Below are 13,205 nucleotides of genomic sequence, written 5' to 3' on the forward strand. Positions count from 1 at the left end.
GCATTTTGTAATTGGAATGCCGGGGGCTGTTATTGGGCGCCGAGTGCCTTAATTGTCATTTTAAGGAAAGAATTCAGAATTTGGGCGCTAATTGCTTTGCTTCCAAAGAGGGAAAGAGTGCATGTGCAACAAATTAAATGTTTCAGCCCATAATAATAAAAGTATTTGCTCATCGTAGCTTACAGCATATAATCAAAAAAGATGTACTTCGTACCAATTTACCTGGTACTTCAAAAGGCCATGTTACCATGGCAACCCTGTACCAAACAAGAAGGAATTGCAATCAGATGAAATGAAATGCTTTCTTTTGGCTGGATAGTGGCTTAGACTTTCCCATTGCAGCAAGCATTTTAATTATATATTTTGTGTACGAGAAGGAGAGTGGAGAGCGGCCGACAAGTATTTTCTCTGGATTACAGCTCTCTGCGATTTCCACTCATCCTTCAGCCCCAATGTCACTATGAATGAAAGCAGTTGATTAATCTCTGTAGACATTTTTCATAGCACAAGCCTCAACCATACTCATGGCCAGTTAATGGGTACATTATGTAATACTTGGCCTAAAAAGTTGAGCTCTCAAGCTTTCTTTATTAACTTCCCTAAAAAATCACATGAAGTTGCATTTCATTTCCTCATCATGAAATCGTGAAATGTAATAATGTGCCTTCAACAGTGTATCAATATATTTTCACTATTGCACAGCTACATAGCCAGTTGTTAGTCATTCAACCAATCAATCAATCAGGATTTATAAAGCGCGGCTAATCACCCGATAGGGTATCAGGCGCTTGCAGGTCCTGGAGGGTTATTCGAACAGCCAGGTCTTGAGGGCCATTCAGAATTCCGGAAGTGAGGTGATGGTCCGGAGGTCACTGAAGGGTTGTCAAGCATCACTAGACAGAAGCCCGCAAAACGAATGCATTAAGTTGACAAAGAATTTTCATTAGCTTCAATTAAATTGAGTTGTGGTATTTTATTCTACATAGCATCTAGTCTTACTCCTTTGTGTCTGTGCTTCCGCTATTGTCTTAGGAACCCACTCCCGAAGCTCTTTCTCCTTCTACCTTTTAGTTAAAAAGTGACAATGTTTGGGAGAAGATAATGTTTTTACTCCCTCAATGTATTGCTCATTACGTCACACGACATCACAAACCATCATTATCAGTATCAATTCACTAATGACATGAGATATGACATCACTAATGGCTTCTTCAACCACTAGACCACTGCCTTTTTTCTAAATGAGTCTTTATGTAGCAGGCACAAGGAATGGCCAAAAGCCTATGCACCGTTAGTGCTGAATGAAGGAGTGCCTTATTCCACTATATGCTTCACACTCCCTGTGACAGCACCTGTGTAGTTACAGTTAGGGCAGAGTTTCTATAGGAAAAGCAATTCTTTGTTTTCTTATTACTTTGGGGCCATTTGATGAATCTGCACACAACTTCCCAAAAACAAATTAACCTACTTGTGCTCCTTCACGGAAAGTTTTGCAGCCATCTGTCAAGCAGAGCCCAAGAAATTGCGATCCCAGTAGTGCAATTTCCCATTTTAATTCCCATAAGAAAGTTTGTTCTCCAATGCAGAAAAAAATCACTGAATGTAATTGCACCAAATTTGGCACAAAATTAGAACTTTACTCACAAAGCATGCCTTTTTTATGTTGGGTAAATCCATTGAGTCATTTTTGGGAAATTAGCATTTAAAAAGGTGCTTGTGTTGGCCAGAACGTGTTAAAAGTTAGAGTTATCTAGTGCTGCAATGTCTCATCGGATTCAGGGTTAAAAAATATTTGATCTGATTGGTTGCAGGAGCTTTTTTTTTCAATGTCTACTTTGGTACCGCTGTACTGGAATCAGTGGCGGCTCCTCCGCTAAATCAGAGGAGCGTCACCCCATGGCATTCCGGAGTGGAAATAAAGGAAAAATTAAATCATAATAACTGGTTGTTATCATCATTTTATTTGTTCCTGCTGTGGCTTAGTGGGCGGGTCTGCTCTGCTCTCGGAGCAGGGAAGGAGTAGTGGCACCCTCCTAAGTGCATAATGACTGTTTGGCCGGCCCTCTTGGGCCGGCCAAACAGTCATGCGCACTTTGCATGTTCTCAATGCAGGCTGGAGAACATGCCCAGGCTCCCATTCCCTGGCTGAGCGCTGAACCATGGCACCCAGACCAATCACAACTCTGCATTGCAGCGTTGTGATTGGTCAGGGGAGCCAGGGTGTGCTTCCTAGTTCCTGCGGAGGCGAGGGACGAGGAGCAGCGAGGAGGTAAAGTAAGTTTTTTTTTCTTTATTTGACCCCTTTCCCCCTCCTTGCCTCCCACCCTCCCTCCTGTCACCCCCGATCCATGCCAGCCGCCACTGACATCATCAGGAGAAAATGTTGCGGTCCCCGAGTGCTGAAATAAAAAAGTTAAAAGGGCACATAACGGGGCAAGATGAGCACACTCTGAACACGACGCTCATGTGGAGTGTTCCCAAAGGGACCTTGACTGTTTTTAAAACACTTAAAAAAAGAACAATATTGTTGCTGGATTGGCAGTACCGGCACTAGTGCCGCAGGATACAGCAAGGCCCCTTGGTGTTGTACTAGGGTACAACCGTGAGTCTCACACAGCAATCCTCTCCACCATCGTGTTGTGGTTCTGTTCAAGCTTCTCTTGTGGGTACCAGGTCCACGCACCAGCACCAACAAATGAAGCTTGTTAGGGAAAGTGTCAATTTTGTATGTCCTAATCCACATGCTGTGACTTTTTCTCTCCCATGACTCAGCATAAGGGAGTTGATTATGCACAGACGTAAGGGAGACACAGGCTTGAGAAGACTCTGCACATCATGTCTTCAGGTATCCCTCTTCCAGGTAATGTGAATGGTGCTGAAGGTGCAGGTAAAGTGAACAGAAAATTAACTCAGCTCCTGTCTGCCTCACCTCTGATGAACAAATTAAATAGATTTGGCAGAGCCAGGTGAAAATCAAGGTAGGACTTGTCAATTTTCACAGTTTCAGCTGTCTGTGCACACACCAAGAGAAGTAAAGCATACACATACAGTCAGAACTGTGAAAAGAATGTAAGCCTTAGAGGCACAAGAAAGTGTATATCACTTTCATCTCTCTGGGTACTGCTTTTAATCAATTAAGACATTCTGCCCTTAAAAAGAGTAATACAAAAATAGCATTATAATCTGTTATAGCAAGCAACAAGTGTTAAAAACCTGGTTACATGCTGTCAATTCTTGTCTTTTGCTTGGATCTCCAACACTAGAAAGGCCCTTTAAGAGCAGATTTACTAGCATTTTGTACCAGATTTGCATCACATAAGTGACACAAATGAGCACAAAATATTAATTTGGGATTGACTTTCCAGCTCAAAGTTTGTTTTGCTCTGGAAAATTGCATCAAAGTAACGAAAAGAAGCACTTTGCACAGATTTCCTTTACTTTTTGTCAAGGGAATGTGCCGTTGGTGATACATGAACATTCCCATGCAACCACCGATGGTTTTGCCAGAAAGTCCTATTTACTAACTATGGTTGACAGGGCTGAGACCACAAAAAAAACATGTCTTTGAGGCAGTCGTTAAGAAAAAACAATGGTTTTATTTTTCAAAACTCTTCCAACTTTGCTTGTGTGCTGCACTACAGCACACATCTAAAGTAGGTAAAACGTTAAAGTTTGTCTAAATATAGGGCTTAATTACGAGTCTGATGGTCTGAGGTGGCGCGGCGGTGGTGGTCCAGCCACCACTGCACCAGTGGTTTGACTGCCCCCAATATGACTTTGGTGGTTGGACCACCATGAGACAGTTTGCTGGTGGTGGCGCGGTGATCCTGAGGCCGCAATATGCTTGGCGGGACCGCCGTTGTCCTGTCAAGCATATAATACGATTTTCCTCTCTGCCACGGTTTTCAAGGTGGTTCCACTGCTATGAAAACCGTGGCGGAGAACAAACAAAGGGGCCCGGTCAAGGTGGTCCTACAGGGCCCCATGGTGCCTTACGCCAAGTGGAAGCACACAGTGGGGCACAACATGTGCCCCCCTGTGTGCACAAACACCAGTTCCTGCACAGCATGGACTTAACAGTCCATGGAAGGCAGGAACTGTTATTATCGTTCTCATTGCGGTGCCCATTTTTAGAGGCACCGCCAAAAAAATGCCAGCCAGACGGGAGGAAACTCATAATCTGGCAGGGGGCCCGACCACAGCTTTGGTACGGTGAGAGCGTGGCGATGGTGTGCTGCGCCAAAAGTCGTAATCAGGCCCATACTATTTTCTCCTGGAATTGTATACTTCCAGTAGAAAACCTATGCTAGACATCACACACACCTTTGTTCTATGCTGCCAAGGTGTGCACTTGGCAGCCTGATTATGTGTCAGTGATAGTAAAGAGAGCAGAAGCGCAAACAATTAGTAGATATTGAACATGCCTGACCGGTCAATCAATGCAACGCAGCATACAAACTATGGTTGCTGTGCTGCATTGCATGGCAGTTAATACATCTTCCTTAGGCTGTTACAACAGGGTAGCACATTTATAATGTGTTAGAAATAGAAACACTTATTGACAGTTAGTGATAGAAATGACAAACAACATAAACATTTTGTGTATTTTTGAACCTTAAAGGCCGGGGTCCCTCCAAAATTCTTATTTTTTTTGCAAGTATTGTTTTGGGAGGAGGGGGTGGATTAACAACAAATGTCAGAAAAGCTGAGTCTCTCTCCTGCCTGATTCTTGCAAGCCCTAGCACTTTGCTCTCCTATTGAGAACATTTTGCCCCAGGTGAGGCAGTGGAGTTTTGTTGTGGAATAACATGGGTCACTGTCCTACTGCTGGGTCTCCAAGACCTCCTAAGAGAGTATAGCATCAGTTGGTACACCGAGCTGTAGCACAGTAGCAAAGGCAGATGCCCCCTCTTCCTCTTGTCTGCATCACTTGCCTGTGTTAAATTGCCAAGTATTAATATTTTTTACACGTGCCACGACCGAGCTGTTTTTCGCACTGCTTGCCGGTCACAATTTCAACAAAGATCTTGTTTTCTCCAGGTGGAATGTATAAAATCTCCCACGTAATAGACTCAGGCGTAGTCTTGGTGCCCTCCTGCACATCCTGAGGGTGCTAAGCTTCTGGCAGGTCTCTATCAGATGCCAGGCTCAAATTGCATTTTAGAACAATCCCCCCAAAAGTTCAAACTCTCAAAAGAATTAGCACACACTGCGTCTGCAGAGTGAGATGCAGATCCCTAATGAAAGTAATGAGACGGGAACGACTCCAAAATGTAATAGTGCATTGAAAGGAACCAAAGAACACATGAGACACATTGGTGCTGCAGTACTTTCTTTTGTAGCACGAAAACGTAGGCATAACGTTTAATATCTTTCACAAAAGCCAATAGTTTTTTGTTGCTGTCAGTAAACCCCTATGCACAAACTGTAAATAAAGGATCCTTTAAGAGTAAAATGAGGTTTAGGAAAAATGTCTGTTACTGCAGTAGAAAAGCAAGTAAAATGTCTTGACAGCCTGACATTTTCTTTATGGGTGTCACGTAAATACAGTGATACAGCGGTACCAAGAAGACACAAAGAAAAAGAAAAAAGAAAGCAGTCATCTAACTGGCCACACAGTGTAAACTAATCAATCAAATATTGGCAAGACCAATAGGTCTCGCCTTTGGGACCTGTTGGCTTATGCAATGGTTTCAGCCATGTTGTATAGCATTCCTGATGCTGTGCAGCATGGCTAAAAAAGAGAAAAGAAAGACCATTACGTGACTGGCCGTCCCATTTTGTAGGCGGGTGCTCCAAGCATGTGCCTGACTACAAACGGATGCTATACATTTTTTCTCTTTGTTGACTGATCTGAATAGAATCTGTAAACAAAAAAGTAGCTCCGGTGGGTTGCGGAAAGTAACACCGTTGAGGAGAAGCAACGAGGGTGGAATCATAGATGGCGGAGGTGGAGAAGCAACCGTAGGGAGGGGTTAAGAAACACAAGGGTGGTCAGAAGCATGATGGGGAGAAGCAAAACAGGGGGCGAGGCAAAGGAAGCAAACAGAGAAAGAGGGACATGGAGTGGGGGAAGCCAACAGATCAGAGAGTTCAATGTTGAGTTTGGAGTGGAGAAGCACACAGACAAGAAAACAAAGTGGGGATAAGCACACAAGGGTGACTGCATCACGGGTTGGGGAGAAGCACATGGGTCAGCAACAAGGAAGACAGCTGGAAAACACTTACACTCTTGTGAAGTGCTAAAACAAACAGAAAGAAGAAGTGCCTGAATTTAAGCAATTAGCCTCACACCTTTGTGTGCCCCCTGCGGACCCTGCAGGCCATTTAAAAGCACGAGTCTGCAGTATTTTTGTGGCAGGCACATATTTTGTTCACTGCACAAATACCGCAAATTTTGAGGTTTTGGGCCGCAACATTTGCCACCCAAAGCCACAAAATACTGGGGGGTCTGTATAATGTAATTTTGCCCTTTGTGTTTTTTCAGTGAATGTCAGTTTTTTTCTAACGTATGTTAAAATCTTATTAGTAAGCCTAATTATAACGTTACATTAATCATTAGTTTCATCAGAAAATTTCTCTGTTTTTGTAATCATATTTTATTCCCTTTCTGACACTGATCCTCTATGTAAATCATATGCATTGCTTAACCATGTGATTTACCTTGTACCTTTAAACAATGGTACTTAAGTACGGTGTCCAAACCTGAGAGTACTCTGTTGTACTATGTGCACTGTGATTGCCTATAAAATGTAAACCATAACAAAAATGTACACTGCACTTTTTACATGTATGAAATCTATGCTGCACATACCCTTTAGTTACACACAATGCAAATAGTCTACAGTCCATGGCCATAGGCCACACTCTGTAGCCTAATCAAATGTAGTTTTTCTTAAAGGTTCTTCTTGTTTAGCCTTGTTTTCTTTGAAACTTTTTTTTATTTTCAATTGTTTTTCAATTGAAAATAGGTCATTTTTTTTTAGAAATAGACAGTTGTGTGTAAACCATCTAATGCTCAAGTACAATCATATTTGCAGACATAGCTTCAAATGTCCAGACGTAAAATCTGACTTCTGAGGGGAATCGCAAAATGAACAGCAACACAATAGCAAGATGTTAAAAATTCAATTCTCACTCCTATTTAATGTCTATCCACTTTTAATAACTTACATTTGCTTACCCTCTAGACTAAGGTGTTAGTATCTCTCCTTTTGTTTAAGAAAATGGATACACTTTGTATTGGTTGATACTTTTCTTTGTATACTGTTTGTCATTTTTCTTTTGCTCTCTTTCTTTTACGACATTTTAATTTTGTACTTCACAATTCACTCTTTCTTTCAAGATTAGATATACTAATTTTAAATTACATTTCCTTTCTTATCAGTTTGAATACTTGCGTGTGCCTGGGCTGGAATAAAGACTTCTTACAGCTACTGGAATTTGGCGATTCAGGTAAGACTTCTATTTTCTTTAAGAAGTCACTTCTTCACACGAACAAGTGTTTCAGAAGTCGTCAACCCTTTTTTAAAGATGATAGACCAGAATGTTCCCTAACTAACTGAACCCGCGTACACGAAAGACACTACCCTGCTCTAATTCTCTATGCGCGAATTCAGAAAGACTACACTAACAACTATCTAACTAAATAGGCGCAAGCGCCTTGCCAACGACACTATCGCAGAGGAAACTTAGGTGAAGTGAGCGGCTTGGAAGGCTATGCACGCACTTCACAGTTTTTCCTGTTCTTGTGGTTTCTTGTGACCGTGAAAACTAGGCCTGCAACCACTGTTGCACATCTTGGTTGCTTCTGGGTTCTTCTGTGAATCTAGAGGCACCAGGCAGACCTTTTAAAATTCCTGCCCATGCGTGAACGTCTTGAGCCGGATCAAGGTAACACTGCATTTACATGCAGAGAGTTTGTTGTGCTAGCTTGGGGAATCCTGACAGACTGTGCCCCCAGTTGCATTGTTTAATTAAATGAACTGTTCCTGTTTTGTTAAATGACTCTTGTCTCTTGTTTTTTTCATGTTCAAGCAACATTTTGTCAAAGCACCATCAGAAAAAATTGGTACCTCGAACCAGACTGCAGCCTAAGGAAAGGGAGCCCACCCAGATGGATTCACATTTGCGCCACAAGGAAGGTGAGCAGACACCACAATTGATTGGAAGTTCTGCTGAATCCGCGGGGCTGTCGTCTGTCCTGAAGCAACCATTACAGAGGGTAAAAGACTACATCAAAACCTCAGTAAAGCATGTGGAGTATGGCAAACTATGGAGAAGCGTAAAAAGATAACCTGTGAGCCCTGCCACCGACAGAAATCTGGCATATTACCAATTTTATATGTCCTAGCTGAGTAGTCGCAAAGTGGCCTAGGAGGCGATCCCGCGGAAGTCACCTTTTTCAGTAGTCAGTACACTAGGAAAGGTGAATATTTTTTTTATTTACATAGTCCTTTATGGTGCCCAGGCCACTATTTGTGTGTTAGGCTATCCTGATTGGGTGGAGTAGGCCCCTCAATCGTATTGCCACTGTTTCGTAACACTGTTGGTATCTGAAATGAGTGAGAGGTGTTGGTCGCTTGGACCTCTGGGTGTGACACAGATGGTACGCTTGGCACCTGGGTGTTTTACAGGGTGCAATTCGGACATTTAGGGAAAAAGATTTGGACCTGGGAGATTAGGTGTAACTTGTGTTTGGCCAAGAGAGACCTGTGGTTCTCCAGTTAGTCAGTCACTTTTTTCCATGAACTATTGTTATTATCTTTGCCCCAGAGATAGTGACAGACTATCAGGCTCACTTAGTCCTGTGTACCTCGCAGAGCTTTCCCTGGTCACAGGTTATCATGCGCTAGGAGCAGGCTAAGGGATTTTTTACAAAGTCATCATTTTTTCTCTGTCAGTTTTTGTTGAGATTGATGTAAGGTGTATTTGTGATGTTGTGGTGCTGTATAAGCAGTAACCCCCTGTGTATATTTCCCCATGGTCGAGATCAAAACCAAAGAGTCCCTAAAACAAAGAAGCTAAGGTATCTTGTCCTCTAAAACTAGCAAACTTATCACGGAGATACCATTAAAACACATGCATACTAGGTTCCCCACACAGACTAAAAAACGTGATACAATTTTATTTTTACAAACCCCAGGGTGGGCCAGGGCCTGGGGGGCGGTGCATTATATTTGTTCCTGGAGCGATTGTTTGATAACAGGAAGAGGCGTGCTGTCTACTCCATGGGCCATTGCCAGGTCCCGGGGAAGACATCCCCTGAGACTAATTCGTTTAAAAAGGGGAGGAGGCAAGTGCCCCCCCCCCTTCTTGAGCCACTTATAGGCCCCCAGGCCCATGTTTAAAGTTATGGGGAGGGGGGCATTCGCTCTCGTAGGCAGAGGAACATAGAATTAGCAGAGGGAAGAGCTTCTCCAGCTGGGTGGGCGCAATACTGGCTCCCGCCACACCCCGGCTGGTGGGGCTGTGGCAGCCTTGGGGCTCCTCCCACAGCCTGCACCATCAAAAATGCTGTGGTGTGGGAAAAGAGCACCCCAATGTGTTAAAAAAATAAATATAGTGTTGCCAGCTCCTGCCCTGCAGAGAGCTGGTGGGCCCACATTGGTTCTGGGGCTCTTAAGACAGGTCCAAGAGTCGACAAGCATTGGCATAACCAATAGGTCTCACCTTTGGGGCCTTATAAGTGTTTAGCCAGAGCTATTGACTTTGCCAATGTCTTTAAGGTGTGCTGCAGGGAAGTGTGGCTGCTGTGCAGCTTGCTGAAACGTTTTAATAAAAAAGTTTCAGAAGCATTTTTGTTACCTTATATATGACCAAGAAGGCATTATGTACAACTGAATGACCATATTAAAAAATTATTTTCAATAAAAAATGTCCTCCGTTTTCTTTTGTTCTTGCAATGCTGGCAACGTGTTTCTGCCTATTCCAATGATTGTTTGTTAAAGCTTTTTTTTGAGGGGGCATAAACAATCGGATGGTGAAGGTTGAGAACTAGTACCTGTGTTATAACACTAGCAGCGGCCAGACGCTAGGAGAGAATCAACAGATGCCAGATTCCGAGAGCAGGCTGAGGTGGTGCTGAGAGATGCTGAGGTGGTAGTGGTGGTGGTGACTGGTACGGAGACAATGCTGAGGTGATGCTGAATGATACTCAGGTCTTGCTGAGTGATGATGATGTGGTGGTGTACTAGTGCAAAGGCGATGCTGAGTGATACTGATGTGGTGCTGAGTGATGCTGTGGTGGTGCTGAGTGATGCTGTGGTGGCGCTGAGTGATGCTGTGGTGGTGCTGAGTGATGCTGTGGTGGTGCTGAGTGATGCTGTGGTGGTGCTGAGTGATGCTGTGGTGGCCCTGAGTGATGCTGTTGTGGTGCTGAGTGATGCTGTGGTGATGTTGAGTTTGGCTGTGGTGGTGCTGAGTGATGCTGTGGCGGCATTGAGTTTGTTACACTGTGCTTAAAAACTGTTCTGTAAGGGGAGCTGATTACCGTGTGAAGCGCTATAATGCCCTTGGTTCAAGTTTGCGGTATAATTATGCGGGACAGGCAAGCGGGTGTGATCTAATGTAATGTAATCGGACAATATCAGGTGAAAGCACTACGTATTCACAGCTCAGGGAGTGCTTCTTCTTATGACAAATCTCCTACTGTCACACCCGTTGCGGCTAGGACTGCGGATGTTAGAAGTGGGTAACTAGGTTAGAATCTCAGCTCAGGCGCAGCACCTTGTGATTTCGTGCAAATCACTTTGTTACACTGTGCTTAAAAACTGTTATGTAAGGGGAGCTGATTTCCGTGTGAAGCGCTATAATGCCCTTGGTTCAAGTTTGCGCTATAATTATGCGGGAAAGGCAAGCGGGTGTGGCCTAATGTAATGTAATCGGACAATATCAGGTGAAAGCACTACGTATTCACAGCTAAGAGAGTGCTTCTTCTTATGACATCTACTAATATCACACTGGTTGCGGCTAGGGCTGCGGATGTTAGAACTGGGTAACTAGGTTAGAATCTCGGCTCAGGCGCAGCATCTTGTGATTCCGTGCAAATCGCTTCGTTACACTGTGCTTAAAAACTGTTGTGTAAGGAGAGCTGATTTCCGTGTGAAGCGCTATAATGCCCTTGGTTCAAGTTTGCGCTATAATTATGCGGGACAGGCAAGCGGGTGTGGCCTAATGTAATGTTATCGGACAATATCAGGTGAAAGCACTAAGCCCGGGAGTTGTGTGCGCTCGCTAAAAGGAAATTAAAAAAAAACACGCGAGTGGTGCGTGCGCGGCAAAAGTGAAAGCATCTGCAGCGTCCCGCGAGTGTAAGAGTGCCTGAGAGCGAGAGAGGAAAGCCAGATGGCGCTGCCAGATGGCGGCTGTGCGCGTACGCGCGCGCGTAACCGCAAGCTTTAGGCCACAACCAAAAGCTTGTGGTTGGATTTCTGAAGCCCACTCACTAAATGTCTCGCCAGAGCAGCGAGGCGAGACCTAAAAATGTTGTGGGGTGCCCCAGGTGGGCACCAGGGGATCCCTGAGTTAAAAAATAATTTCAAAAATGCTGTGGCCGACTCCTGCACGGTTCTATTGAATTCAGTGCTCCTGGCAAGGAGATCCCTATGATGCCTTAGGGCTTTTTTTAAATTCCACACACAAATTATAGTTACTTCAGATAATTTTAGTAGTTTGTTCATTTAAAGTGGTATGTTTTAATTGACATTTTCACCTAACTATAACATCCATATAACCTTTGTTTTTTAAGTTACTAAATGTATATATATATATATATGTGTATATATATATATATATATATATTACCTACTGGCAGTCGCCAGTAGGTAGTTATAGTTAGGGCCTAGTTTCCATAGGAAAATCGTTTTTTGTTTTCCCAATAACTTTTGCGCCGGTTGACGAATCTTCGTGACATTTTCAAAACTAGTGGCCCACTCCGGTCAGCTCCTGTCTTGAAAGTTTTGGGGTGATTCACCAAGCGGGGGCTGAGAAAAAAGGGGGACCCAAAACATGTTTTCCCCATGTTAATTTCCATAAGAAACTTTAGACGGAACGGAATAACACCACATTTGGCAAAAAGGTAGCCCTTGGTTCAGAAAGAGACCTTTTTTAAAAATGGTGTAAATCCGTTCAGTAGTTCCTGAGAAATTAAAGAAATAAAATCTTTATATATCTGGGCCGGACCTAACCACACAAGCACGAGCTTGGCTCTGATTGGCTGCCACCACTTCAAACAGGAAGTGTTGGCAGCCATCTTGTGTTTGGACGGAGGGAGAAAGAAAAGGTGAGGAAAAAGATAACAAGCATTGGCAATGCATTGGTCTCACCTTTGGGACCTTATATGTTAGTGGACTTTTTTTCTATTTCCTTTTTATGAGTGTTTTCTTCATTAGAAAGAGAAACTATGACTAGATGCCGAAGTGCCAGAGGCTGGCTGGCATCTTCCATGCAAAACGCGTGCGCTGCTGCTGTGGACTCTTTGCGCGTTTATGCATGTATGAGACGGAGTTCCTTGATAATGTCTGTAGGGGACTCTGTGTAGCGCGGGACTGTCCCGGGAACCCGCTGGTTCTGTGCAGTGCAGTGCTTGTTCTGTGCATCAAGCCGCAGGATATCTCCGCTGCCCGTTACTTATCACCCCACCTCAGAGACCTCCAGCGGAATCCTGCAGCAGGGACAGGAGCGCGCACACGCCAGTGATAGGTGCGACCCGGACAGTGCACTCCACGACCATTCAGGGAAACAAAAAACAGATTAGAGCCTCAATAATCACTGATGCAGAAAACCAGGGGTTACAGTGTCACTGTGGGGAGATTTCTTTCACCGCCGGGCAAAAATAGATGGAAGCGCTGGTTTAGAGCGAGATAAGACAGTCCGAGCGCTCTGAGTCCTCCATACGTGCTGGCGACATAAAGCATTATTCCCTGCCCATCCCCACCCCATCACACCCTGACCCGAGATGCGCCGCTATCTCTGGAGCACACACAAAGCTAGCAGTATACACTCTACCTCATTTTTAATACCTCTTCTCTTTACTGTTTTACTATTTTTTTGCACATTTGTATAGCGCGAACTTGACCCAATGGCATTAGAGCACTTTACAAGAGCAGCAGGGTACCTTACACATGTAACTTAATGCGCACTGAAAAAGTTTCTTTTGTAAATGCACCTTAGAAACGGAACAGGTGTGGGATGAAGTGCTACAA

This window comes from Triturus cristatus, chromosome 2_1, assembly GCF_964204655.1.
Source record: "Triturus cristatus chromosome 2_1, aTriCri1.1, whole genome shotgun sequence".
Lineage (NCBI taxonomy): Eukaryota > Metazoa > Chordata > Amphibia > Caudata > Salamandridae > Triturus > Triturus cristatus.